At 48.4% G+C, this 15,768-nt stretch overlaps 2 long non-coding RNA genes across 16 annotated transcripts in view; one reads left to right on the top strand and one right to left on the bottom strand.

The window, feature by feature from the left end:
* LOC137638319 (uncharacterized) overlaps window positions 1-15,768 on the bottom strand; it is a 1,154,758-nt gene that overhangs the window by 225,518 nt on the left and 913,472 nt on the right. The gene's annotated exons all lie outside the window — the stretch shown is intronic.
* Window positions 1-15,768, top strand: part of LOC137638322 (uncharacterized) — an 838,879-nt gene that overhangs the window by 410,668 nt on the left and 412,443 nt on the right. For 2 of the 15 annotated variants that reach the window (XR_011044049.1, XR_011044042.1), the window contains exon 1: window positions 863-884. The exons of 4 other annotated variants lie outside the window; for them this stretch is intronic. This is a non-coding gene — a long non-coding RNA (uncharacterized lncRNA). Of the gene's footprint in view, window positions 1-862; window positions 885-1,070; window positions 1,152-1,213; window positions 1,236-15,768 lie in introns of those variants that run through there. 9 more of the 15 variants (XR_011044045.1, XR_011044052.1, XR_011044046.1 and 6 more) reach the window with 9 other exon arrangements.

Raw genomic sequence — 15,768 nt, 5'->3', positions numbered from 1 at the left:
CCAGCTGTTTTGACGTTGTTACTGTTTTTAGAATGATTTATTGTTAATTTATTCTCATCATTTATTTATTTCCTTATTTTCTTTCCTTGCTGGGCTATTTTTCCCTATTGGAGCCCTTGGGCTTATAGCATCTTGCTTTTCCAACTAGGGTTGTTGCTTGGCTAATAATAATAATAATAATAATAATAATAATAATAATAATAATAATATCAGAAGAGTCACAAATTTTCATTTTCCATACTATAGCCTACACGTACCTAATATGAACTTAGAGTACGGTATTAATAAAATTTCCTCTACAGTAATTCATTATCACAATTCCTCTAAATAGCTACAATATAGCCTGTTTTGATTTCCATCGTAATATATGTAAATTACGTTATCCTCACGCATATTTTTATTATCTTGAATTATGTATACTGAAGTTAACTTTTGCATGAACCAAGTGCTAGGAAAGCGGTTTAAGTATAACAATATCTTATAGTCATTCAATAGCATGCAAAGCTTTATAGAATATACATTTGAACTATAAATTTATCTGTAACAATGGCAAAGTTTACGCCACTTGGTGCAGGGTTGCCAGGTTTCCTAAATGAGAAAAGGCCAACTTATAATCAACAGAAGCTTTAAAAGGCCCACCCATTAGTAGAAAAATGCCAATATATAATATTTAGGCTCGCCTTTTTTAATATTAAAGGCTAACCAATTCTTTAAAAAGGCCAAATATGAGGTTTTTTTGGCCTGAAAAAGGTCAAATTGGCAACCCTGACTTTGTGTTGAAAAATCTCTCGGAGGAAAACTAGCATTTTGAGCGGTACTTTGAACACTCCAAATCAATTCTTAGTTCGACAGCAAATTGAATTATCCATGATCTTCATTACCGGGTAAAAAAATAATCTAATTGCATGTTTTGCTGATAATGAATCAATGTACACAAATCCAAATGTTTATTACATTTGTTAAGACTGAGACTGCTAAAGGGCTTTCAACGATTGTTTGCGCTATTAGAACCGTTACTGTTACACCTTACAGCTGAAAAGACTTCGTTGTCGAGTGTGTGTCTTGTCTCTCCCCTTTTGCTCGTCCATTCTCCTGTGGGAGGAAGTGCTCCTCTCTGACAAGGAAAGTATGGTTGGTTAACTTGGTTTAGGGTTGGTGATGTCTTAAATTTGCCTTTAATTTGTGAATATAGTTGGCATGTTTACATGAAAGGTTGAATATTTTCAGATCATGTGGTTAGAGCTTTGTATTTTAAGATGACGAGAAATATCTACATATATTGTTTATAGATTTATTATTTGATGTATATCATTGATTACTTATGGTTTTGAGCGTTATTGTGTAGTTTCTGTGGTCATTGTGTAATTTGCAAAGCGGGTAGATATCGTTTTTATATTAAAAATATGGAAACAAACTGCATTTCGGCCAACCTGTGCTGGGCAGATTTGTGACTTGGCAGAGATGACGGTTGATCTGTATATTTTTTTCCGTGGTAGCTTATGGTGAATGCCCGGTCTAGCAATATGTGAGACGGGACTTGGAGCCTTACAGTTAATAGCAGTGTCTGCAACCACACCGTCCATGCGAAATAGGCATGTGCGGTCTTGGTTTTAATTATAGAATGGTTCAATACTTGTTAGGACATTGAAGCTAGCATAATTGAATAGATCTTTGCAAATACACTTTTTTGAATCCCATATACGACATGTGCAATACTTTGTTAATAAAGTTACAGATTTAAAAAAAAAAAAAAAAAAAAAAAACACGTTTTGCTGCTTTTGTACTGTTATAGGAGCCTGTTTCCACCTAGTAGTTCAGAAAAACACATAGGCGGTGCTTCGGCTATGTTACTAGTTTGGGTATTATTGTACTGTATTACAGGGCAATGTAACCTAGGGAAAAAACTATTTTCTATAGAAAAAACCCAAAGTCTTATATTGTAAACCTGTTTATTTTTCAGTATTGGAATATAATTGGTAAAATTATAGATCCGGTCAGAATATTTTGTTTTTTAGTTTTGTACGGGAAAAATTTTTACTAAACGTTTTTCCCATAGAAAAACTCCCGTTTCCTTCGAAAAGGACACTTATTTTACTGCAAATAGATAAATAGTGAAGGTAAATGTCTAGGAGAAGGCCGCACCCGTTTTTCAAGTATTAATGACGAAAAACGACAAAAAACAACCAGATTATTGTTGCACATTGCATAGAAACATGAGGAAATTAATAAAAAAGAAACTAAGACTTAACTCTTACACACAAAATGTAAGCATAAACCTACTACTACAATTATGGGTGACCCCAGTTTGTGCGGGGTTTTTGGGTGGGGGGAGGAGGAGAAAAGTGATTTTTCAGGGCACTACCGAACCTAATACAACCAACTAACCTACCCTGGGAGGCCTGTACCCCAACCTGTGCCCCCCCCTGCGACCCCCCCTGCGACCCCCCCTTAAGGCCACAGTGATTTTCAGGGCACCACCGAACCTAATACACCCACCTAACCTAGCCTAGAGGCCCTGTACCCGAAGCCACCCCCTGCGACCCCCCCCCCTTAAGGACACTACCTATCACAGCCATCAAACCAAATCCAAAGTGATGGTATTGCTGTATACATTGTTATACTATCACCATTATAATATACTCCATAAATTAATGAAGCTTACCTTAAATTTTTGGTTGATAAAGATGTGCTGCTGCTTTGAGGAAAACGTGAAGCCGTTGCGAAGGTTTCTTGACATGCAGGACAATTTTTATTTTGTAAAATTAAATTGTGTGTCTGGCACAAATCCACTAGTTTTCCAGAATAAGTTACACAAATTCATTGTAAGTTAGGAAACAGTCAGGACAAGAAGATGGACTTTCAACTTCTTGTGTAACATGAGATGACGTGCTTGCTATGGCCACCATGTCTAAAAACGAAATGAAATGCCTGGGTAAGAGAATGTATTGTCGCGCTGTGATAGGCCAAACATGTATGACGTCATAGTGGATAGGCGCTGTGATTGGCCAAACGTGTAAGACTTCATAGTGGACTAGTTTGTCTGCGGATTATAGTGGTTACAGGGCTCATTTGAGCAAAAACAAGACACAGTCAACAATAACAACAGACTTGGAAAAAATCTGGGAGGAAGACAAGAGTAGCGTGAGTTTGATCGTCGATATTTCGACTATTATTGATTGTCACTAAATTATCTCACTCGTATACCACTATTTACATACATTCCTACACACTCTAGTAAAAATAAATTTAATATCACTGATATCTTCATGCGGCCCTCTCCTAGACATTAACCATAGTGAAATATAAATGCGTCTTTAATACGGGACCCTCAGTGGGAACCCAGGGGTTTGGGTGGGAAAACGTCACTGCTCCTAAGGACTGACAAGTCCTAATGAAGAGCTGTGCTCGCTCTCCCCATTACTTATTATTTCAGTTACTTTTTAAAACTATATTTGGTTTTTGCTTTGTGGCGTTTCACTTCACTCGCAAAGAACCAAAAACATCACTGCTCCTAAATACTGGGCTTGCTATCCCCATTGCTTAGTATTTCAAGGTTATTTTTTAAAACAATGATTTTTGCTCTGCCGTGCCTCGCTGCGCTTGCAAGGAACAGAAAACATCTACTCCTAAGTACTGACAAGCGATAAATGCAGAGCTGTGCTTGCTATCCCCATTGCTTATTATTTCTAGGTTATTTTATATGCTAATGGTTTTGTTCAGTATCTCTCTTCGCTCGCAAGGGACAAAAAACCTCTGCTCTTAGGTACTGACAAGCGGTACATGTAGAGCTGCGCTTGCTATCCCCATTGCTTATTATTTTCAGGTTATTTTTTAAACAATTACAGTATCTTTGCTCTGCATTGTCCCGCCTCGCTCGCAAAGAACAAAAAAAATCACCACTCCTAAGTATTGACAAACGGTACTGTAGAGCTGCACTCGCTACCCCCATTGTTTATTATTTTGAGGTTATATCTTTTAACTGATGATGGTTTTTGTTCAGTGTCTCTCTTCGTCCGCAAGGAACAAAGAATGGAGTTTTTATGATAAAAAAAAGCTTTATGAATACTTACCTGGAAGTTATATATACAGTATATATATAGCTATAGGTCTCTGACGTCCGGCAGAATTTTTCAAAATTCGCGGCAACCGCCGTGTGGTGGTTGTGCGGTCAAGGAAATGTAGAGCTGCGCTCGCTATCCTCATTGCTTATTATTTTGAGGTTATTTCTTTGACCTAATAATGGTTTTTATTCAGTATCTCGCTTCGCTAGCAAGGAACATAAAACATTCGCTCCTAAGTACTAACAAGCAGTACATTTAGAGCTGCACTCGCTGCCCCCATTTCTTGTTATTTTGATCTTCATTTTTCTGAACTGATTATGGTTTTCGTTCAGTGTCTTGCTTCGCTCACAAGGATTGATTGATTCCAAGTTTTCAGGCATCCTGACTTGCTCATAAGGAACAAACACGGCTCCTAAGTACTGAGAATCGATAGATGTAGAGCTGCGCTCGCTATCCTCATTGCATATTATTTTGAGGCTATTTTTTCTAACTGATAATGGTTTTTGTTGTCTCGCTTCACTCGCAAGGAACAAAATACCACTGCTCCTAAGTACTGACAAGCGGTATATGTAGAGCTGCACTCGCTACCCCCATTGCTTATTATTTTTATCTTATTTTTCTGAACTGATTATGGTTTTTGTTGTCTCGCTTCACTTGCAAGGAACAAAAAATACGCTCCCAAGTACTGACAAGCGATACGTGTAGAGCAATGCTCGCTACCCTCATTGCTTAATATTTTGAGGTTGTTTTAACTGAAAATGGTTTTTGTTCAGTCTTGCTTCGCTCGCAAGGAACAAAAAACATGCTCTTAAGTACTGACAAGCGATACGTGCAGGGCTGCGCTTGGTACGTCCATTGATTATTATTTTGAGGTTATTTTTTTAACCTGATAATGGTTGTTGCTCAAGTGTCTTGCTTCGCTTGCAAGGAACCAAAAATATCCGCTTTTAAGTATTGACAAGCGTTACATGTAGAGCTGAGGTCGCTACCCCCATTGCTTATTATTTGAGCTTAATTTTCTGAACTGGTTATGGTTTTTGTTGTCTCTTTATTCGCAAGGGACAAAAAACATCCGCTCCTAAGTACTGACAAGCGGTACATGTAGAGCTGTGTTCGCTATCCTCATTGCTTATTATTTTGAGGCTATTTTTTTAACTAATTATGGTCTTTGTTCAGTATCTGGTTTCGCTCTTGAGGAAAAAAAAAAAAATCCGCTCACAAGTATTCACAAACGGTACATGTAGAGCTGCGCTCACTGTCCTGATTGCTTATTATTTTGAGGTTATTTTTTTTAGCTGATTATGGTTGTTGTTCAGTGTCTTGCTTCAGTCACAAGGAACAAAAAATATCCGCTCCTAAGTACTAAAAAGCGGTAAGTGTAGAGCTGCACTCGCTACCCCCATTGCTTAATATTTTGATCTTATTTTTCTGAACTGATTATGGTGTTTGTTCAGTGTCTCGCCTCGCTCACAAGGAACAAAAAACATCCGCTCCTAAGTACTGAGAAGCGATAAATGTAGAGCTTCGCTCGCTATCCTCTTTGCTTATTATTTTGAGGTTATTTTTTTTAGCTGATTATGGTTGTTGTTCAGTGTCTTGCTTCAGTCACAAGGAACAAAAACCATCCGCTCCTAAGTACTAAAAAGCAGTAAGTGTAGAGCTGCACTCGCTACCCTCATTGCTTAATATTTTGATCTTATTTTTCTGAACTGATTATGGTGTTTGTTCAGTGTCTCGCCTCGCTCACAAGGTACAAAAAACATCCGCTCCTAAGTACTGAGAAGCGATAAATGTAGAGCTTCGCTTGCTATCCTCTTTGCTTATTATTTTGAGGTTAGTTTTTTTTAACTGATGATGGTTTTTGTTCAGTGTCTAGCTTCAGTCGCAAGGAACAAAAAAACACTGCACCTAAGCACTGACTAGCGGTACATGTAGAGCTGCGCTCGCTAGCCCCATTTCTTATTATTTTCAGGTTATTTTTTCAAAATAACTGGTTTTTACTTTCCTGTGTCTTGCTTCGCTGGCTTAGAACAAAAGACTCTGCTCCTAAGTACTGGCAAGCAGTAAATGTAGAGCTGCACTCACTACCCTCATTGCCTATTTTTTTGAGGTTATTATTTTTAACAAATGGTGTTTGCTTCGACTTCTCTCCGCTCACAAAGAACAAAAAACTCGCAAAGAACAAGAAACATCACTGCTCCTATGTACTGACCAGTGGTTAATGTAGAGCTGAGCTCGCTATCCCCTTTGCTTATTATTTTAAGGATTTTTTTTTTTTTTTTTTAAATAATAAGGATTTTTGCTCAAACATGTCTCGCTTCACTTGCAAAGAAAAAACATCACTGCTCCTAAGTGCTGACAATTGGCAAATTTAAAGCTGTGCTCGCTAGCCCCAATGCTTACCTCAATGTTTATTATTTTGGGGTTATTTTTTCAAACAAGCAATGGTATTTGCTCCGTCGTGTCCTGCTTCGCTCGCAAAGAACAAAAAACATCACTCCTCCAAAGTACTGACAAGCAGTACATGTATAGCTGTGCTTGCTAGCTCCATTGCTTATTTCTTTTAGGTTATTTTATAAAACTAATAATGTTTTTGTTCCTGTTTCGCTTCGTTCGCAAAGAACAAAAACATCACTGCTCCTAAATACTGACAAGCAGTACATGTAGAACTGCACTCGCTAGCCCCATTGCTTATTATTTTTAAATATTAAACTTAGCCGGTGAATATATAATAGCTGACGTCTCCGACGGCCTGACAGATCCAAAAACTCGCGAGCGATCGCCGTGAAGGTTGCGGGTGTGCCCACCAGCGCCGACTATTGGCCAGATACCGCATATACTTGTCAATCACTCCAGTTCTTCTCTGTCGGTCTTGCCGACAAGTTGGTTCCGCTCGCTGTTGACCTAGAGTTTTTCTACCGAATTGGTGATGTACTTTGTTTTGGTTGTTTTATTGGTGTTCGCTGTGTTGGTGTGTTTCTTCAATAAAACTCTTGAAACCCTTTTTTTTGGCTTGTTTCTTGTTGATGAATTTTGCTTTGACTTGGATTTTCTTTGATTGTTCAAAATGGCCGACTCTTCTCCTGTTTATCGCAAGTGTGCGAGAGAATGTAACAAACGTCTTCCCAAGACCTCTATCGACCCTCATACTGTTTGTTCTAATTGCCGGGGTAAATCCTGCCCATTAGGAGATCGGTGGGAGGAGTGCGTGGTCTTGTCGGAATTCGAATGGCTTGAGTATGAAAAATATACTCGTAAGCTCGAAAGAGATAGGGTGAGGAGAAGCTCCTCTAGATCTTTGGAATTTTCCTCCTCCCATGCCCCTGAACCTAATCCTTCCCCTGTAGTGGTTGTTCCCGAACCCCTTGCTAGCACTCATGAACCGTCTATGCGGGACATGTTTTTAGCGATTCAAGCTTTAGGCGAGAAAGTTGAGTCCTTAGCCTCGGACTGTAATCAGTTAATGTCCGATGTAAAGTTGTTGAAAAGTGGTAAAGCAGAAAATCTAAGTGATAAAGTGATAAGTGCGCAAAATTTGTTTAGTGTTGCGACCGAGGGTTCGTCTGTTCGTGCTTGTCGCTCCCCTAGTCCGAGACCTCTTTCAGGCTCCCATGCACCAGGGAGAAGTAATGTCGTAGGACTTAAGGGGGCGAGAGGTGTAAACCAGCGTACAGACGTTCCCTCATTGGTATCAGACGTTTCTCGTCAAGAACGTACTTACCATAAGACAGGTGAGACTAAGTTCTCCTCGTCCTCTGACGACTTATCGCATAAGAAACCTTGGCGCAAGGTATCTAGGCCCTTAAAGCGAAAGTCAGTCCCTTCAGGACAGGTCCAGCATCCTGGCTGTAGCCATTGGGACAGCTCTGACCCCTTGCAGTCATCGGATGGCTGTTCGCCCATTAAGCGAAAGCGTAACACGGAGTCCGAGGGTCTCGGTAGAGGCAATGTTTTGCCAGCGCAGACGTTACCGACGTCACGGCCCGTTCCTACTCCCGTTGACCCGAAGTGGGTTGTCCTGCGGGACATGCAGTCTAAGCTTTCTTCTCTTATGGAAGATTATGAGCATGGACAGGTTCACGATGATCCTTTGCTTGCGGTTCGCCAGTGCGATGAACGTTACTCTGGCCTTCAGCCGCCTAAACGAGTATTTGTTCCGTAACCGAAATACAAACCACGCTATTTACAAAGGGTATTACTTTTAGCGCAGCTGAAATGACGAGCCAATAGTTTTTAACGAGGGTTAATTACCCCCGCGCTAGTTAGCGGGGGGTGGGGAAGGGTAGCTTGCTACCCCTCCCCCCTCCACACACCGGTGACTTGCTTCACTTCACTTTTGGCTCGGCGGTGATCAGACGTGTCTGTTCATTGCCTTCGTGACAGCCTTTAATTTTCTGCTTTTTCTTTTCAGCTTGTGTGATTGGTTGGAAGTTGACCTTCAGTTATTTTCTTTTATTTAATATGCGTACATGCCCTGGAGTTGCCGGCCGTCCTTGTGGGACTTTCATGTCGGACGTGAATACGGATCCTCACACCCTCTGCCCTCAATGTCGGGGCCGACGGTGCGACCAGGATAGCCTAACATGTGCCGTGAGTGCAGGGAGTGGTCTGCCTCCCAGTGGGAGAGGTTTGGCCGTCGGTGTAAGAAGAAGTCCAAGAGAGACCGTTCTCCTCCGGGGTTAGCCTTGAAGGAGGAAGGTTCTCGGGACTCTTCTTCCGCCGCCCAAACCACCTCCGAAGCTCCCCCTCGTCCGCCTCCTAAGGAGAGTCGTCCGAGTGGGAGCGCAGGCCCTTGTTCTGTTTCCCTACCTTCGGTGGGGGGAGAGGGCGTCGCCTCCCATAGCGAGGCGGTTTCCCCTCCTCCTCCGGGGGAGGTTATTGATAATGATGCCTTATCCAGTGATGATCTTTTACAGATTTGGTCGTCCCTGGGGCTTAAGGGCTTGCCCTCCAGGGTCGCTCTTATTGACCTTGTCTCGTTGGGGGCCGCTGTTAAACAGTCGCCGGTGGTAGCGGAGGTAGACCCTCTGTCTATTGTCGACGTCGTGGTGACAGAGGCCTCCGACGTGGCTGGGCCTTCCGACGCAGGTGCTGTTGCTGGTGATGGTGCTCTGGGCTCTCCTCCTCCTTCCGTGCATCCTTCGAAGGGGGAAGTGAGTCCTTCGGTCTCGACTGCTGCCCAGCTTCCTTCTGAGGGAAGTGTTTTGACGGAGACTCCCCTTCGGAGGACCGATGGTCCCGACGATCTCTCCCGAGGCCGCCTCCGCCGTAAGGCTCACCGCCCTCTACGCCACAAGGGCCTCCCTTCCCCTTACAGGGGGACTAAGAGGCGCCTTTTTGGGTCTTTGTCCTCCGGGGGGGACTCTCCTCGTCAGCCTCAACCGACTGCTCCGCCCTCCTTGAACCTCTCTGCAGACCGCTCACCATCTCCTGCCGGATCTTCGCCTTCTGGAGAACTCGTCACCCGACGGGCAACGGTCCCATCGGGGCTAAGGGATTCTTCCCTTACGCGAGCAGGGCTAGCGCACAAGTGCTCTCCTGCTCGCCAGCGATCTCCTGCTCGTCGACGATCTCCTGCTCGCCAAGACTCTCCTGCTCGCCGACGCTCACCTGCTCGTCGGCTCTCTCCTGATGCTCGCCCCCCTCGCCAGCGCTCTCCTGCTCGTCAGCTCTCTTCCGAGCGTCAGCGCTCATTTGAGGACCATCGCCCTGCGGTCTCTGACCACCCTTTAGTTCCTGCTGAACTCCCTGCTCACCATCCACCTGGTCCTGTGGCTACGCAACATCGTGCTGCGCGTGTGTCAGAAACACATGTTCGCCAACGCGCCAGCGATCTCCCCGTTCCTGCTCGTGAACGCGCCGCACCACCTGTCCTCTCACAGGACACGCGTCGACCTTCTGCTCGCCAGCGATCACCAGCTCGCCAGCGATCACCTACACATGCTGCTCGCCATCGCACGACCCTGCACGATCGCCCGCTTACGCATGCTGCTCCTCATCGCACTACCCTGAACGATCGCCCTCCTGCGGATGCTGATCACCATCGCACCCTTTCACGCGATCATTCACCTGCGCATGCTGCTCGCCATCGCACAACCCTGCACGATCGCCCGCTTACGCATGCTGCTCCTGATCGCACAACCCTGAACGATCGCCCTCCTGCGGATGCTGATCACCATCGCACCCTTTCATGCGATCATTCACCTGCGCATGCTGCTCGCCATCGCACAACCCTGCACGATCGCCCGCTTACGCATGCTGCTCCTCATCGCACAACCCTGAACGATCGCCCTCTTGCGGATGCTGATCACCATCGCACCCTATCACGCGATCATTCACCTGCGCATGCTGCTCGCCATCGCACAACCCTGCACGATCGCCCGCTTACGCATGCTGCTCCTGATCGCACAACCCTGAACGATCGCCCTCCTGCGGATGCTGATCACCATCGCACCCTTTCATGCGATCATTCACCTGCGCATGCTGCTCGCCATCGCACAACCCTGCACGATCGCCCGCTTACGCATGCTGCTCCTCATCGCACAACCCTGAACGATCGCCCTCTTGCGGATGCTGCTCGCCATCGCTTACCATCACGCGGTCATTATCGCCAGCGATCTTCTTCACCTACGCGGCAGCACGATCCCTCGCCGTCGCGCCATCGCTTGCGTTCGTCGCCTCGGACACGTGTTCATTTACCTGCCCACCCTCACGCCCACTCGCCTGCGCGATCGCTCGCCTGCGCGCCCGCGCGACCGCTCGCCTGCGCGCCCGCGCGACCGCTCGCCTGCGCGCCCGCGCGACCGCTCGCCTGCGTGCCCGCGCGCCCGCGCGACCGCTCGCCTATGCGCCCGCGCGACCATTCGCCTTTGCGCGACCGTTCGCCCTCGGGACCATAGTTCGTGGCGAATTCCACAGCCGGTGGTAGCAGCAGGGACGCGTGCTCCTAGACGGCACTCGGGATCACCTCCATCCAAGCACAGGTTGGTATTGCAGGACGAAGACAGGTCAGTACAGCATTCTTCCCCACCTTCTTTTCAGGCAGGTACTGTCGTGTCCACTCCAAAGGATCGCCCGATCCCTTTCACCTTAGCGAGGATTTCGGACTCTGTGTCCTTGGAGCAGCAGACTTGGTTTGGTCCGCTGGCACGGGCGTTAGTGAGGGTTATGAAACCAGCACTCGCCGGCCAGGGTAACAAACCAGCGGCTGTCTCTCCTACGCTGAAGAGAAAGAGAGGAGTGGACTTCGTGGTGACTTCCCCCAGGGCGAAGTTGGTTCCCAAGAGGTCGGTCTCGAGGGTCCCCTTTCCTGCACGAGTACTCTCTCCTTCTCCCGTGGACGAGGCCTTTCCGTCCTCAGGTGAGTCCAGTGGGGCGGTAGTCTTCCCCTCGGCACCAGGGGGGGAGACTTCGCTTCAGGCAGGAGAATCGTCTCGTGAGGAAGGGGCCCCTCGAACCTCGTTGTTGGGATCCTGTATCCCTAGGATTCCAAGACCATCCCTGAATCCTCTGCAAGGATTCGTCAGGAACCCAGGACTACCCAGGGGAATGTCCACGTATCACCCCAGGAAGAGATTCCTGGGGCAGGAGACTTAGCTGCCAGCCCGCAGGGAGGAGAACAGCAAGAGTCCGAACATGCCTTCTGGCAGGTCCTAAGCCTGATAAGGCAACTTAACAGTCTTACGGATCCAGTCATCCCCCCCCCGTGAAGGCAAAGACACGATTCTGGATGAAGTGTTTGACGTTCGGAAGGCCCCTAAGACCAGTGCAGCTCTGCCCTGGTCTCGGGGGCTGAAGAGTGCCAGAGCTAGGGCCAATGCTCAGCTCGCACTTCTTGCCTCCTCCAGTCGTTCCACTGCCGGGAACAAACTCATCCCTCCTCCTCGCCTTCAGCAGAGGAGGTATTTCGAGATCCTGGGTGAGCACAACCTCGCTCTTCCTCTCCATCACTCTGTGGAGGAGCTGGCGAAGGGAGTTCCCTTGGAGAAACTCTCTGCCCGGCAGGTGTCGTTCTCGGCGGCAGAGATCCTTAACCACGAGAAGGTCGCTAAGTGTGCCATGCAGGCCACTTCGTGGCTGGACTTCTGGTTAGGATCTCTGGGCATCCTATTGCGATCGGAGGACTTGTCCAAGGAGACCAATAGGAAGGCCCTAGAGACCTCCTTGCTCTCGGGCAACCGCTCCATCGAGTTTTTGGTGCACCAGGTTACCACCCTGTGGGCCAACTCGGTGTTGAAGCGTCGCGATGCTGTGTCCGAGAGATTCCATCCGAAGGTCCCCGTCGTAGATGTGTGTAGGCTCCGACATGCCTCCCTCCTGGGGGAGAGCCTGTTTAAGCCTCAAGACTTGGAGCGAACGGCTGAGAGGTGGAGGAAATCCAGCACGGACTCCCTCCTCCACAGGGCCCTTACAACTTGGCCCTATAAGCCTCCAGCCCCGCCACAACAGCAGCAACAGCCTTGTAAGGCTCCCAAACAGGCACCGGCAGCTAAGAAAGTGGTGTCAAAGTCCCAGCCCTTTCCAGCCAAGGTCAAGAGGGGCGGTAAGTCCTCCAGGGGAGGCAAGACTTCTAGGGGTGGCGGCCGCGGCCGCAAGCCCTTGGGGTGGCAGTCCCCCTGCGTGTCCACCTGTGGGGGGATGCCTTCAGCGTTGCGTCCGCAGGTGGCAACATCACGGGGCCGATGCTTGGACGGTCTCAGTGATCGGCCAAGGTTATCGCGTCCCGTTCACGTCATCTCAACCTCCCCTGACAGCGAATCCAGTGTCGTTGAGCTCCTATGCCATGGGATCGGCAAAGGGGCTGGCCCTTCAGGCCGAAGTCGAGACCATGTTCGAGAAGGGTGCTCTCCAGGAGGTCGTGGACGGCTCTCCAGGCTTCTTCAGTCGACTCTTTCTTGTAAAGAAGGCTACTGGAGGCTGGAGACCCGTCATCGATCTCTCGGCTCTGAACAGGTTTGTCAAACAAACCCGGTTCAGCATGGAGACAGCAGACACGGTCAGACTTGCGGTGAGACCACAAGACTTCATGTGTACACTGGATCTAAAGGATGCGTACTTCCAGATCCCAATCCATCCGTCTTCCAGGAAGTACCTGAGATTCTGCCTAGACAACAAGATCTACCAGTTCAAGGTGCTGTGTTTCGGTCTCTCCACAGCTCCTCAGGTGTTCACCAGAGTGTTCACCCTGATTTCGACTTGGGCGCACAGGAACGGCATTCGTCTCCTTCGTTACCTAGACGATTGGCTGATCCTAGCAGACTCGGAGTCGACCCTTCTTCGACACCGAGACAGGCTTCTAGATCTTTGCCAGGATCTGGGGATCGTGGTAAACCTCGAGAAGTCCTCTCTGCAGCCGTCCCAACGACTGGTTTATCTAGGCATGCTAATAGACACCAATCTCCACAAAGCCTTTCCATCAGACGACCGGATAGCAAGGCTGAGGAGGGTGGCGGAACCTTTCCTCAGGCGAAAAGAACTCCCCGCCCAATCGTGGTTGCGTCTCTTAGGCCACCTATCCTCCCTGGCCATTCTGGTTCCAAACAGCCGCCTCAGGATGAGATCCCTTCAATGGCGGCTCAAGTCCCGGTGGAATCAAGGATCCGATTCCCCGGACATTCTGATCCCAATGGGGTCTCTGGAACAGACGGACTTGCGGTGGTGGCTGGCCGACGAGAACCTGCGAAAGGGAGTGAGTCTTCTCGTCCTCCCCCCGGAATTGACTCTGTTTTTGGACGCGTCAAAAGAAGGGTGGGGGGCGCACGTTCTGAACCAGAGGGCCTCAGGCCTTTGCTCAGAATCAGAAAAGTGCCTACACATCAACCTGCTAGAATTGAAGGCCGTCTTTCTGGCCCTTCAACAGTTCCAACGGTTCCTGGCGGGTCACTCCGTGGTGGTGGTGAGCGACAACACCACGGTAGTGGCTTATATCAACAAGCAGGGAGGCACTTTTTCGCAACAGCTATCCCATCTTGCAGTAGAGACTCTGAGGTGGACCGAAACCCACTCGATAACACTATCAGCTCGCTTCATTCCTGGCAAGAGGAATGTGCTCGCCGACAGTCTGAGCAGGGCTTCGCAGATAGTGAGTACCGAGTGGTCTTTGGATCCTCAGATAGCCAACAAAGTCCTGACTTTGTGGGGTTCCCCGACGGTGGACTTGTTCGCGACAGCCTTGAACTTCAAGCTGCCCCTGTACTGCTCACCAGTCCCGGACCCCAAGGCACTCTGGCAAGATGCTTTCCAGCAACGGTGGGACAACATCGACGTGTACGCCTTCCCACCATTCTGTCTGATGAGAAGGGTGCTCAACAGGACCAGACTATCGGTCAACTGTTCCATGACTCTAGTAGCTCCGCTATGGCATCACGCGGAATGGTTTCCGGACCTTCTGCAACTCCTGACGGAACTCCCAAGGGAGCTTCCTCCACGACACGAGCTTCTCAGACAACCCCACTCCGGTGTCCCTCACAGGGCCGTAGCCTCGCTTCGGCTTCACGCCTGGAGACTATCCAGCGTCTCCTCGCGGAGAGAGGCTTTTCGCAACAGGTTGCGGAGAGAATGTCTCGGCACCTGCGAAGGTCCTCTGAGGGAGTCTACCAAGCGAAGTGGAGAGTCTTTTGTGGTTGGTGTCGTGGAAGGGGTATCTCTCCACTCGATGCCACTATTCCAGCAATAGCGGACTTCCTTGTGTATCTGCGAGAAGAAATGCGCCTTTCTGTCTCGGCAGTGAAAGGCTATCGCTCAGCCTTAAGCTTGGCCTTCAGATTGAAGGGCGTGGATATTTCTTCATCGCTAGAACTCTCTTTACTCATACGTAGCTATGAGCTTACCTGCCCCCAGTCGGAAGTGAGACCCCCTCCTTGGAACGTGGTTTGAGTCCTCAGGTCTCTCAAGAGACCTCCCTTCGAGCCATTACGCCAGGCCTCCGATCGCCACCTGTCTTGGAAGACGGCTTTCCTACTCGCCTTGGCCTCGGCCAAGCGAGTTAGTGAACTTCATGGTCTCTCGTACGACATCGCCCATTCAAGGGGATGGGGGGAGGTAACGTTCAGGTTCGTCCCTGAGTTTGTGGCCAAGACTCAGAATCCTGGAGTGCCGGATCCTCGGTTCGACACTTTCAGGATCGCGAGTCTCCGTTCTGTAACAAACGACCCAGACCAGCTGCTACTATGCCCAGTGAGGTGTCTGAGGTACTACTTGAAAAGAACGGCTGCAGTCCGTCCTCATGTGCGAGCTTTGTTTGTGAGCACAGGCAGGACAAAGAGGAGGGTCACCAGGAACACCATCTCTGCTTGGATTCGAAGGGTTATCCACCATGCCCTGAATCCTGACCCTCCTCCGTCACGTCGCCCTCGGGCCCACGATGTCAGGGGTATTGCTACATCCCTGGTCTTCAAGAGAAACTTCTCTGTGACGCATGTACTTCAAGCTGGGGTCTGGAAGCGTCAAACGACCTTCACAGCCCACTACCTGCAAGACTGACCCACAGGAGCCTCGATACGTTCTCTATCGGCCCTGTGGTGGCTGCACAACAGCTGGTCTAACCTCAGGCTCCTTTTTGGGCAAGTAGCAGTAGGTTGAGGGCGTTGTTACCCGGTCTTAGTCTGTGTGAATGAAAGAGTATGTCTGACGCTTACTTCTTTCTTCATTCTCCCCTCTCTTGGGGAAGCAGCATCCTGGTCCTCGCATAGCTGACCTCAACCTCTGC

Source organism: Palaemon carinicauda, chromosome 3 (assembly GCF_036898095.1).
Source record: "Palaemon carinicauda isolate YSFRI2023 chromosome 3, ASM3689809v2, whole genome shotgun sequence".
Classification (NCBI taxonomy): Eukaryota; Metazoa; Arthropoda; class Malacostraca; order Decapoda; family Palaemonidae; genus Palaemon; species Palaemon carinicauda.
This window is presented reverse-complemented; position numbering and strand designations above follow the sequence as displayed.